This window comes from Lactuca saligna, chromosome 6, assembly GCF_052625555.1.
Source record: "Lactuca saligna cultivar CGN05327 chromosome 6, ASM5262555v1, whole genome shotgun sequence".
Classification (NCBI taxonomy): domain Eukaryota; kingdom Viridiplantae; phylum Streptophyta; class Magnoliopsida; order Asterales; family Asteraceae; genus Lactuca; species Lactuca saligna.
Window position 1 is genome coordinate 166,008,081 of NC_136422.1, and position 13,936 is coordinate 166,022,016.

Sequence of the window (13,936 nt, forward strand, 5' to 3'; positions counted from 1 at the left end):
GTGTTGAAAACACATGAATCAGAAGTGAATGAGATAGTTGATGAAACAAGAGTCGGTCTGGGTGTTCCACTTGCTATTGTGTCGAAGGTGTATGGAAGAGAGATTGAGAAAAAAGTGACTGAGAAGGAAGATTTGGAAGAAGAAGGTTTGATTCTCAACTCTACTGACGAAGCTGCTGCTTTTTATTCAAACAATCGATTAAATAAGTTCGATAAAAAGCCTTTTAATGTGAAGTCAAGAGCCGGTGATGCAAATGGAAGTTTTTCTGGGAAGGTAAATGAAGAGAAGAAAATAAAGAAGAAGGAAGTAAAGAGTGAAGAAATGAAGGTTGAGAAAAAGCTCAAAAGAGACTCTGGATTTGACAGCCATTACTAAAATGGAGCGAACCATATGTCAAGTGATTATATGCTAAGGAAGAAAGATAAAAAGAAGAACAGGGTTAAGGACGAAGCCTATTATGTGGACAGGCTTGAGGAAGTCAGAGCTAAGAGAAAGGAAATATCTATAGTAGCCAAGGTTTTGGATGATGAAGATCGAACCTACCAAATTTGTTCCTCTGGTTCTGATGACGAAGAAATGAGAAACCCTACATAGGGAAATGTTTGCAGAATATAAGGAAAAGGGAGGAGGAAGTATGGTCTTTTGTCAAGATAGTTCGTGTTCTCAACATATCCAAAGATGTTTTGTTCAAGGGTATGTTGCAGAATTACCGATATCATGCAGTCCGAGCCAACAATGTTGGAATTGATTTCTCGGTTGCTGACTTCCCTATAATGAACCTTCATGATCTACTATGTGTTGCGAATATTTTGAAGAGTGTTGATGTCTCGAAGCTACAAATAACAAACAAAGAAGACTTCTTAATTGGATTCTCACACTTGAAGGTATTCATTGATGGTTATAATAGTTCATTGGCTCTAACAGATGTTGAATTAGCTCAAGCATTAGAAAAACAAATCAATGTTCCTCGATCTATGTTGAATATTCAGGGAAGGTTGAAAGATTTTGAAGATGGTGAGATCTGTTTGAAACCACTTGGAATAGTGTTTATTGGGAAAAAAATAAGAAGGGAAACAACACTAAATAAAAATCTCATGGTTCGAATGAACAGCTGTGCTAAGAACAATGATTATGAAAAGGCTGAAATTCGAAAAGTGGTCAATTGGTATGTTGAGATTTGAAGGGTTATTCACCAAGCTGATTTGATGCTAACGACTTAGATTTGACATTTCTCACAAAGGGGAGAATGTTGGGGTCGAATGTTTTTGTGAAATGTCGAATGTGTCTAGGTCGTTCTGAGTGTCAAATGTATGTTTGTAAATTTATTATAAGGGAATTTTAGTTTCAAAGCTATAGTGTTGAGTCCCTTATATTTTTTGTTTGCTTTCTTTATCCCTATAAATATGGGACGGATACATGTCTTAGGGGTTAACTTTTTCTCTCTGATTGTAATCTTTTTGTAACCTCTTGTATTCTCTGAAAGCAATATATTGAGCCAACCAGATTATATTTAGATACGGTGTTCTAAATATTTTCTTAACTCTGATTTCATATTGATACTCAAGTGAATCAACACTTCACTAACTCGCTAAGCCTGATCATAGATCATCCAAACAATGCCCATGAATTAATCCCATCAACAAACAGAATGAAAATTGAAAACACTGAAACCCGATCAATAAGATGCAACCCACTAATGATTCATTAAGGACTCTCGGCATCCAGAATGGCATATAACAAACCTTGATAATATAACCCAGACAATATCAGTGAACTAACTCGAGATATGGCTTACCCTAAACCCAACATAATTCCAAATCCATACAAATTTCTAGTAACAACCCAGAAGAAAACAAAAAATAACATACTCGCAATAGCACCTGGAGTAGTCTTGACCTCCTCCGACTGACACTACAATCCTTGGCTCCTCCCAACTTGGGCTCTTGCCCCACCCTCACGACCATCATAGATCCTCAAAGAAACCAGAGCAGATGCACTTACCAATTCACCCCTCAACATCTGACAGTCGGCCTGCTAGTGGCCCACTTGATTTCAACAAAAACAAAACGGATTTTCCTCGCTACAATCTCGACCAAAAAGACCCCGCGATGACCATCCAAGAGCTCCAAAATCCCTTCCTTGATTGATCCAATGATCACAGAAGTCTGCTTCAAAATACCACGTGTAATCTTTGATGGCTTTTGAGCATAACAACATCCTATGTGATCATGCAACCCTAATTGTTTTGGATCTAAGTTTTTCACTAGTTGAACATGTAGTTGAATACCAAAGCAATAAACCCTAGATATAGCCTACACTATTCGAAAATCATGTAGCAAAAGGGTTTCAATGATTACCTTGCTTGTTATGTAGTAATAACAAGAACTCCTTTGTAGATCCTTGAATCTTGAAAGCTTAGTGCCTCAAATGTTGCATCTCCAATGGCTCACAAACTATAACATTCTGTTAAAAATAAATAAATAATAATCATAATAAAATAATTAAATTAAATTAAATAAAATTAAATAAATAAAATGAATAATAAGAGCCCTAAAACCCCAAGATGTATTTTATATATTATTTTAATTTAGCCCTAAAGTGGTATTAAGTTGTTAGGAGTGTTCGCTATCGGGACTTAAATGTATTAAACTCTGGAAATCAGGTGGTTAACGTTTAACATTTGGACTTGTAATGTAAAGATTCTTGGAGAGCAGGGGATGTTTTGTAACTTTGGACCTAACCTGAAATAAATCTATGGAGGAAGGACCAAAAGTGTAAAATAGGATTAAAGGTTGAAAGAAAAACACAGGACTTAAACCCGTGTCTTCCCTCTTGTTTTAAAAGCACCATTACCCATCACAAACCCTAACCCTAAACGACCTTGTAACCGCCACCCTTGTTCCTCCACCCCTCCAGCCGCCACTACCTCCACCATCGAGGGCGTAACCACTGAGTCGATACCACCACTATTGCTGCCGACATAAGCAGAGACCAACAAGTCAACGTCGTGGCAGTGAGAAGTCGAAAGAGCAAAGCTTGTAGCCGCTGTTGTCCTGTTCTGGTGGAGGCGTAGCCTACTTTCCCCGCTGCATTAGCTCCTTTTTCTTTTACTTCTGTTCCGTTGCCGCCGCCTTCTCCCTTGTTGTTGCTTGGACCACCGGTGCTCTTGTCACCGGTGAAGACGAGGATGACATTGCAATCGCCCCTCTCCTTTCCGCTTCTATTCTGTTCCACAACAGCTAGCTCGCATCCTACCACCGTCGACGTCGCTCCTTGCGGCTGCCCATTTTGCAGATCTCCTCAGGTCGTCGTTGCCGCTAAGAAGGTGACTGTGGATGTGTTGTGTATGTGTATCGTGTGTGTGTGTATTTTAGTGTTGATGCCTGTTGGTTGTAGTGAATGAGCGACTAAAATGAGAAGACGAAATGATGAAGCTATCTAACTAGATACTACTATAAATTTTAAAAAACTTACATGAAATGATAAAAATATTAAACATAAGGACCTAATGTGGACAAAATTAAAACTTATTACCCACTTTAAACAGTTATAACAACTATGTTGATGTAACATGTATAAAAAAGATCTTAAGGATCTAATGTGAAAAAAAATTAAAACCTTATTACTCTTTTTAAACGGTTATAACAATCATGTTGGTATACAAGTGGTTACTTACAATTATTATATGGTAGTATTACTAACCTCTGGAGCATTCAAATTCTTTCTAGTGGCTTGAGAACGTCATCAAGAATTCAAGATTAATACATTATATGACTAAATTCCAAAGAGTTCATCGTCTTATTATGTATTATAACTTAAGTTGTTTTAGGTAATAATTATTTATTGGTTAATGTTTTAAGCAAAGTTATTAAAATCATGATCGTGATCAAAAGGTCCTACGATCCCGCCTAGGCAAATCGACTCTGATCTTACTATGATTGTTTTTCGATAAGATCGCGGTAGGATCGTAAGATCATAAAATCGATCTTACGATGGTAGGATCATTATAGGTTTTTTTAAATACTTTTTATTATAATATTTTAGTGGGAAATCTCCAAAAAATAGTCCTAAAATTTTAGTTTAAATTATGAAAAATCAAAAATTAAATTTTGTTTATAGAAAAGCACAAAATATCGGTTAAAACTTCGAAAAAACACTTTTTGGCTGGTTTCGTAGATTTAGCTGGTATTCTATCATTTTTCGTTAGTTTGCTCAAAACATTAAGACTTTTTTGAAAATTGCCCAACAACCAAAATATTAGGATGTTTCTGAAAGTTACTATAGAATTAATGAATATTATTATTAAACAGTTATAACAACTATGTTGATGTAACATGTATAAAAAAGATCTTAAGGATCTAATGTGAAAAAAAATTAAAACCTTATTACTCTTTTTAAACGGTTATAACAATCATGTTGGTATACAAGTGGTTACTTACAATTATTATATGGTAGTATTACTAACCTCTGGAGCATTCAAATTCTTTCTAGTGGCTTGAGAACGTCATCAAGAATTCAAGATTAATACATTATATGACTAAATTCCAAAGAGTTCATCGTCTTATTATGTATTATAACTTAAGTTGTTTTAGGTAATAATTATTTATTGGTTAATGTTTTAAGCAAAGTTATTAAAATCATGATCGTGATCAAAAGGTCCTACGATCCCGCCTAGGTAAATCGACTCTGATCTTACTATGATTGTTTTTCGATAAGATCGCGGTAGGATCGTAAGATCATAAAATCGATCTTACGATGGTAGGATCATTATAGGTTTTTATAAAAACTTATTATTATAATATTTTAGTGGGAAATCTCCAAAAAAAAAGTCCTAAAATTTTAGTTTAAATTATGAAAAATCCAAAATTAATTTTGTTTATAGAAAAGCACAAAATATCAGTTAAAACTTCGAAAAAACACTTTTTGGCTGGTTTCGTAGATTTAGCTGGTATTCTATCATTTTTCGTTAGTTTGCTCAAAACATTAAAACTTTTTTGAAAATTGCCCAACAACCAAAATATTAGGACGTTTCTGAAAGTTACTATAGAATTAATGAATATTATTATTAACAAATCATTTATAAACATAACAAATATTTTTTTCATTATAAACAAATACAATTGTTTCAAATTTCTAGGAATGGAATGGATGACTAGGTATTCCTATATTGTTTGTTGACTACTTCAAACTCCCTATGTTCCTCCTATGTATCGGTGTGGGTGTCATAGTGAGATGTACTTTATATGTTTCTTCAATTAAATACAATAGTTGATAATATTTATTAATACACAATCAATAAGTGTCTACTTGCTATTAGGCGTGACGCTATAGGGTCACATTTTATTAGAAAATACCATTACAAAATGATTCTTGAACATATATATCGTTCATTATGTTCTTTAACCAAAATGCTACCTATATATATTACTCGGTAACAACCATCGAATTACACACATAGTGAAAAGTAAACTGTGAATGACAATTTAAATAGATAATCACCATGCACTTGTTTCCATATAAACTATCATTCACGATTCACTTTTTTCACATTGATAGATACGTGTTAGCCTAGGGTTGTTACCATGTGAGGTATAGATGTTGGTTGATAGTTAGGTTAAACAATATTAGAGGAACACTCACTGAGTACATCTCACCATCATATACACAACGATGCATATGAGAAACGTAGAGAAATCGATGTGGTCAATAAGCAATAGATGAGTACTTAGACCACCAATTTATTCCTAGAAATTAGCAACAAGTATATTTCCTTGTTTTATAAAAAATATTCGTTATGTTTATAAATGATTTATTAATAATAATATCCATTAATTACATGATAATTTTCAGAAAAATCTCAATATTTTGGTTATCAGGTAATTTCAGGAAAAATCCAAAATTTTGAGCAAACTAACGAAAAAGGAAAAAATATTGACTAAATATGCGAAACCGGCTGAAAATGGTTTTTTTCGAAGTTTTAACCGATATTCTGTGCTTTTCTATAAACAAAATTTAGTTTCAAACTTTATCATAAATTAGACTAAAATTTTAGGATTTTTCTGAAGATTTTCCATATTTTATTTATTGAAATAACTACATAGAATAACCCTTTTGAATCACTAATGACTAAATGATGTATTGGATATTTATTTTTATGTTTTAAACTATTTATTGTTAATTAAATGGTTAGATATATGAAAATGTACTTTTTATATTTTAAAATGTTTTTAGTAGGATCTTATGATTTGATTCGATCTTACGATCACGATCTTGCAAAGCAAAAAACGATCTTATATAAGATTTCGATTTTGACAACTTTGTTTTTAAACGGTAACCAATTTATGATAATTATAAATCCAAAAACATGGTTAGTCATTGTTAGTGTTAAAGTGTTTAATGTATTGTTTTATTTAGTTATTATATTTATATATAATGTAAGGTCTTTTCTGTAATTCCTCAATTGTCAACATCTCCTCCACTCAACTTGTGTATGCTTTTACATATGTTTAAAAGAATTAGTTTTGCCATCCAAAAAATGGTTGCGGCATAGTTTGTTTTCGTTACCCGCTACGTCTATGTAATTTTCAAGTAAAAACATTACAATGAAAAATATTGACAGCTCTAAATACAAAATGTGGTGATCGATTTTTCTTGACATGCGCAAAGGCATTAAAGTATTAGGTTATACTACCAGTAAATTCTCACTCATATAGGTGATATTGATGAAGATTAGGAAGCAGTTGATTCTTCTATTAATTCATTTTATTTATTCAATGTATGACTCAAACATACTCCAAATCATATTTGGTGATAATTGCACTTCCAGACACCTTTAGGACAAACTATATGAATTTTACCTTTACAACCAGATGACCCATATTTTGCAACTTCAATACCAATTTCATAACACCAAAAAAGGGTCTTAGTCCATTACCAAATGCTGTTACTCTCTTAAAAACCTTGTTGATGCCCTCTCAGATGTTAATTCTCTATCACCTGAAATTGAATAGTTATGCAAACCCTTCGACAACTACCCTTCTCTTACCATATCATAGTCGATATTACTGGTAACACCAAAAATTTTCCCTCCTTTCTAGAAGAAGCCAAAACATGCTTCTCTTACATGAAGCGCAAGAAGAAATGACCAATAGTACCCTTAATATTCCCTTACATTTGACCATCACTCTTTACTCTATTTCCAATCAACCAGTCCCATTGAAAATAAAAATAGAAACAATGGTCGAGACACCCCTCCCTCGTAGAGATGTCAATGGGTTGACTTGAGTTGGGTTGGAGTTCACTCCATTTATTAAATTGGTTGAAATTTTAGATAAATAAGGTGTCACCGAGTTAACCTATTTATGTAGTTCCCAACCCAATGTATTGAAATAAATGAGTTAAACTTGGATTAACCCATTTAAAATAATAAAATTAACTAAATATTATGCTACTTAAATAATTTTGAAATTGAAATAAATTTCAGAGTATGAGAAAAGCACAATCTCAATTCAAAAATACAAATAAATTATTTGAATAACCTTAAAAATGTTTTATTTTAAAGATATTTTAAACAGTAACTAGTATTATTTACGTTAAGAAAAAGGATGAGAATTAAGATTACATTTCTTTAAACATAAATAATAATACAACATTATAATTTATAAATTAATACTTTGATTAATATATGATAATATTCAAATAACTATTAAATTAAACATATATTAAAGTTAAATTGGTTGCCATTTTGAAAACGGATTGATAATTTTTATTCAGTCCAACCTATTTAATTAAATGGTTTTGACAAGTTGACATATTTAACTTAAATGAATTAAAAATCTCAACTCAGCCCGCTATTTTTGGGTTCGATTCGGTTTGAATTAACGGGTTGTATCGATTTATGCCAAGACTACTCCCTCGTGGGAAGGGGTGGGAGTTAATAAGGATATGTATTAGGTTTCGTTTTCAACTCATTAGGTGTTAAATATGGTTATTATATGGTTCAAGAATACTTTAGTGAAATCATTATATTGGGTTCAATTTAATTGGCGATAGTGATAAGAATATTAAACTCGAGATCTCTTTTGAGACATTTAATTATGACATACGTAATATTGATGTATTTTAACTAAACACTATTCCACCTAAATTTGAAGAGTAAAGTCAAATCAAAAGTAGGTAACCATGTTAATTTTTTTTTTTTTTTACTGTTGTTCATATTTGTTTTACGTTAGATTTAAATAGCTACGTGTTGCAACTTGCAAAATAAGAAATTCAAAAGTCTTGCACAAGATACATATCAAGTCCATTAAGTCAAGGATGCATGACTCTTTCATTTTATTATTATTATTATTATTATTATTATTATTAAAAACAGCTTATCATTTAATATTATTGTTATTTATATTAACATAATCGTCATCCTAAAATCAAAGATTTGATGTGCAATTATATTTTGGAAAAAACCATAACATTACCAGGAGTCACTAAGCGTTATGCCAAGAAGAAGAAGATGATGATGAAACGCATGGGGAAAAAAGGATCATTTAACATTGTGTTGATGATTTTAGTGTCAACGATCATTTAATGCAATTAGAACTAATATAAATTGCACATAGACTAAATAATGATATAATACAGGTTAGGTGTTGATGTATATTGTAAAAGTCGAATAGAGTGTTTTGTATAGTTTCGCATTTTATGTTATTTTACTAAGTCATCTTTTGTGCGAAGTTAAAATGTATAGACTTAGTATATTTTTTGTTCGTTCCCTATAAATAGGGACTTAGGCTAGAAGTTGTAGGACGATGCTTGAACTCACTTCTGCTTAACTTTGTAATCAGTCTTAATCAATATGAGATCTGATTAATATTTACTCTCTATGTTCTTCATCTTAAATCGTTCAAATCTATCTTTTCTTTTTCTAAATTCTCGATAACAATTCTCATCAATTGGTATCAGAGCAGGATTCAAACTGCTTAGATCTGATTTTCGTATAAGAATCATTTGTTTTTTGAGTTACAAATTTACTCAAAATTTTCCGCACATTTTTGGTTTTTGAAAATCACTTTTGATCTTCAGATTTGAATTGATTCTGCATTTGAATTGTTAAGTCGAGTAATCGATTAGTGATTTGTGATCAATTCATTTGATAAATTCTGAAATTCATCAAGGTTTCAAGTTTTCAGATATTTTCTGTGTTCATCAATGGCGAACTTCAACATGAATTCAATGACTTCTTTCTCTCACTTGCTTGGTTCCTCAACCAAAATTCCGATGTTAATTCCAGAATACTATGATCAGTGGGCTGATAGAATGGAAGATTACTTAAATGGAATTGATGAAGAACTCTGGAAGTGTATCGATGGAACAGTACTAGCTCCTGCTAATGTTCAACCAATTGGACCATCCACTGCATCTACTGATGTTGAAGAACAATGAAATCGATTGAAGAAAAATGAAAAGAGATGTATGAGAGAACTAAGAGGTGCTCTACCTCCTGTGGTTTACAATTACATTCGTAGTTGTAAAACAGCAAAAGCGATCTGGAATACTCTAAAAGAAAAATATCAAGGTAGTGAAAAGACGAAGATCAACTCCGTGAAGCAATGCTTAGTTGAACTGAAGGAATTCAGACAAAAGGATACAAAAACTCTCGAAAGTTGTTATGATCGTCTGAATGAGCTTATGTTTCGCTGCAATAGGTATGGTATTACTAGATCTATCATGGAGTTCAATTTAACTTTCATTATGAGTCTTCGCAAGGAATGGCGAGGTGTGAGCATGATGATTAAGAATCAACAATGTTTTGATACAACTACATTAAATGATCTTTACAATCAACTAAAAACACATGCATGTGAGGTCACAGAAATGTATGAAGAATCAAAACAAGCTATTGGTGGTCCTTTGGCTCTTGTTTCAAAAGTATCAGAAACTGATGAAAAAGATGGTTCAGATGTAGAAGGATTTTTGATGAACTCCGATGATGAAGCAGTAGCATACTATTCAAACAACAGAGTTAAAAAGTTTTTCAAAAAGCCTTTTAATCCAATAGGAAAGAATAGTGATGTGAAAAATGATGTAACACGAGCTGGAGGAGAAGAGAAGAAGAAAATGGAGAAAATAGATGGAAAACAGAAAAATGTGATTGAAGAGAAAAAGTTGAAGGGTGATTCAGGAATTTACTGTCATTATTGCAATGGTGCGAATCATTTCGTAGTTGATTGCATGTTGCGAAAGAAAGAAGAAAAGAAAGAAAAAGTCAAAGATGAAGCTTATTATTCTGAAAAGATTGAAGAATTATGTGCAAAGAACAAAGGAGTGTCTTTGGTTGCTAAGGGAGAATCTGATGAAGAAGAAAGTGGAACTTATCAGATCTGGTCTTCAGGATCTGATGATGAAGAAATGAGGCATCCCACACATGGAGCAATGTTCGCAAGTTTTGAGGATTGCGAAGAGAACATTTCAGGGAAATGTTTTATGTCTAAATCCACTGACAAGTCTCCCATGACAACCAAGGTACGTGCAATTCTTGAATCTTTTAATATTCCTTTATCTGCTTATGATGCTGAAATTGTTTCGTTTGATGATACTGTGGCTTATTGTGATTCTGTTATTGTGTCTGCTAGTAATGAAGCTAAGAAATTAAATGTGCAACTTAGTGAGACACGAAGAGATTTAGAAATAAAGAAGAGCAGAGTTGAAATATTAGAAATGCAAGTCAAAAATATAGATTGTGATGGAAATACTCTTTCTAATGATGTTAGGTTGTTACTTGCACAAAGAAACATATATTGTAATTCAACAAAAAGATTGTATGCAAAATTAACAGCTTTACATCATTCTTCTGATATTAGCAAAGAACAACATAGGAAACTTTTACCTTTTCTTGAGTATGAGCGTGAAAAAGTTGATGTTGTTTCTTATGATTGCGAAAGTACAATTGCTCAGTTTGACAAAATACCTGATGATAGATATTCATATGGTATTGTCAAAATTGATGAATTTCTGAATGCTGATGAGTTGGTTGACATTGTAAATGAAAGTTTGACAAAAAGTGAACAAGTGAAAATCTTAAAGAAAACCGAAAATTCAACTCTTACTTCACAATTCAATTACGCTGATATTGATGAAAATTCTGATAATGTGAGTGAAATCAGTGAAATAGAAGAAGAAGAAGAGATTGATTGTTCTCAATTGTCGATCATTAATATCACATCTAAGATCAAAGATAAAGAAATAATAGTTGATTCTATAGTAGAGGATAAAGTTGATAAATCTTCAACTTCGCAACATTGTAAGTTTGATAATGTGGAAGTTGAAAGTTGGAAATCTGATGATACTAATGAAAATAAAGAAGAAAAGAAAAATTTAACTGAAACACATCAAAGGGTTGTGGTTGATCAAGTGTTTGAAAACACAAAAGAATTTGACAAAGTTTTAAATGACAAAGGCGCACATTATTTGGAAACAAACACAGTGGTATATCCAAATTTTGTATGTACTGATAAAACTATTTTTCCAAATCAAGTTTTTATCACTACTGGAAATGCTGAGAAAGTACATCCTGAGTTCAATAAAATGATTGAAAAAGATAATCAAAAGTCTACACCTGAAGGTTTCTTCGCAAATCAAAACACAGTAGAAAACAATTTAACTCAAAATTCTTATGTATTTCAAAAACAAAAATCATTACAAAAATGGGTGGTTAAAGGTTAAAAATCAAACAAACCTTTTGAAAAAGCTGAAAACTCAAAGGTTGAAGTGAAATTAAATTCTCAAGAATTCAAATTGATGGTTGGAAATTATTCAACAGAAAATAATGTTTCAAAAAGACAAGCAAGAAAAGCAATATTCTGGCAAATTGTGAATAATGAAAAAGAACAAATTTCAAAAACATCATCAAAATTACAAAATAAAAACAATCAAACAACTTCGAGTTTTCATAAACAAATAAATTTTGTTGACAAATTTTCATATATTCACAAATATGACAACAAAAGAAAATTTGAGAATTCGCAAAAATTTGCAAATAATCAAAAATTTCCAAATGTTGACAAATTTACGAATAATTCATCAAGTTTGAAGAACTCAACTCAAGTCAAAGCGAAATTTTCACCACAACAACCAAATTTTCGAAATCCTTCAATATCAACACAAACCAAAGTTTCATACATCAAAGGAAAGTCTGATGTAAGTATGATCAATCATTGGTTTGAAGGGAAAGGAAAGAAATATCAAAGTGCAAAGTTTTCAGAACAAGAAATCAAAAGTGCATTTGATAAGTTCACAAATAATTCTTCAACTGCTAGTACATCATCTCATAATTCGCAAGTTCCAGTTCAAAAATGGAAACCAGTTATCAAAAATGCGAATGTTGTGAAGGATAAGATTACAATCAATGAGAATCCAAAATTATTGAATGACTATATTTCAATATCTAGAACTGATGATGCTGATATAATGGATTCTGTTACAAACAAAGTGAAAACATGGTTTTTAAGTTCCAAAAAGTTGTTTAATTCTACTAATGATGGACCCAATAAGTCTTGGGTTCCTAAATTTTTTCAATAAATGCAGGTGATATGTGACGAGCAATATGATACAAAATGGTATATTGATAGTGGTTGCTCTCGTCATATCACTGGAAGAAAGGAAAATTTGCGAGATTACCGAAGCTTGGAAAATGCTGGAGTTGTCAAATTTGGAAATAATCACAAGTGTCAAGTGAAAGGATATGGGAAAGTCACAAATGGAAACTTCACAGTAAACAAAGTTGCTTATGTTGAAGGACTTCAACACAATTTGATAAGTGTATCACAACTTGTTGTGGGTACTGGAAATCAAGTTGTGTTTAATGAAGAAGGAAGTATCATCTCAAATGCAAAGACAAATGAAATACTTCTGAAATCCAAAAGATATGGTGATATGTTTACACTGGACATCAAACCAATTGTGGGAAAACCAACTGTGTGTTTACTATCAAAAGCATCCAATGATCTCAGCTGGCTTTGGCATAGAAGATTGTTACATTTGAACTTTCGAAATATAAATAAACTTGTAACTGAAGATTTAGTTCGCGGGTTACCAGTATTAAAATTTGACAATGATTCTTTGTGTGCAGCTTGCGAACAAGGAAAACAACATCGAAAAGGTCATCCGATTATCATAGATTCAAAGATAGTAGATCCATTGGAACTTCTTCACGTTGATCTATGTGGACCATCAACTGTTGCAACAATAAATAAAAAGCGGTATATTTTAGTTGTTGTAGACGATTTCTCTAGATTCACATGGGTGTTTTTTCTCAGATTGAAATCTGAAGTTGCTCAGACGATGATTGATTTTATCAAAAAGATTGAAATTAGTCTGAAAAAGAATGTACGAAAAATTAAAAGTGATAATGGTTCAGAGTTTAAAAATCAAACTCTTGACAATTTTCTCACAAACAAAGGTATTTCGCATAATTTCTCATCACCATATACTCCACAGCAAAATGGTGTAGTTGAAAGAAGAAATCGATCTCTATGCGAAGCTGCCAGAACCATGCTAACATATGCGAATCTACCTCAATATCTTTGGGCAGAAGCTGTGTCCACAACATGTTTTACTCAAAATTGATCATACATTCACAGAAGATTCAATGTTACTCCATATGAAATAATCAATAATCGGAAACCTAATGTAAAATTCTTTCATGTTTTTGGTTGCAGGTGCTTTATTATGAATCTCAAAGATAATTTGTCAAAATTTCAAGCAAAAGCTGATGAAGGCATTTTCTTAGGATATTCACAGAATTCAGTTGCATACAGAGTGCTTAATAAACGAACAAGAAAAATTGAAGAAACTTTCAATTTAACATTTGATGATTACTATTTTAAATAGATTGATAGTAAATTCGATCAGAAACCAATACTTGTGGATTCAAATACTCAAA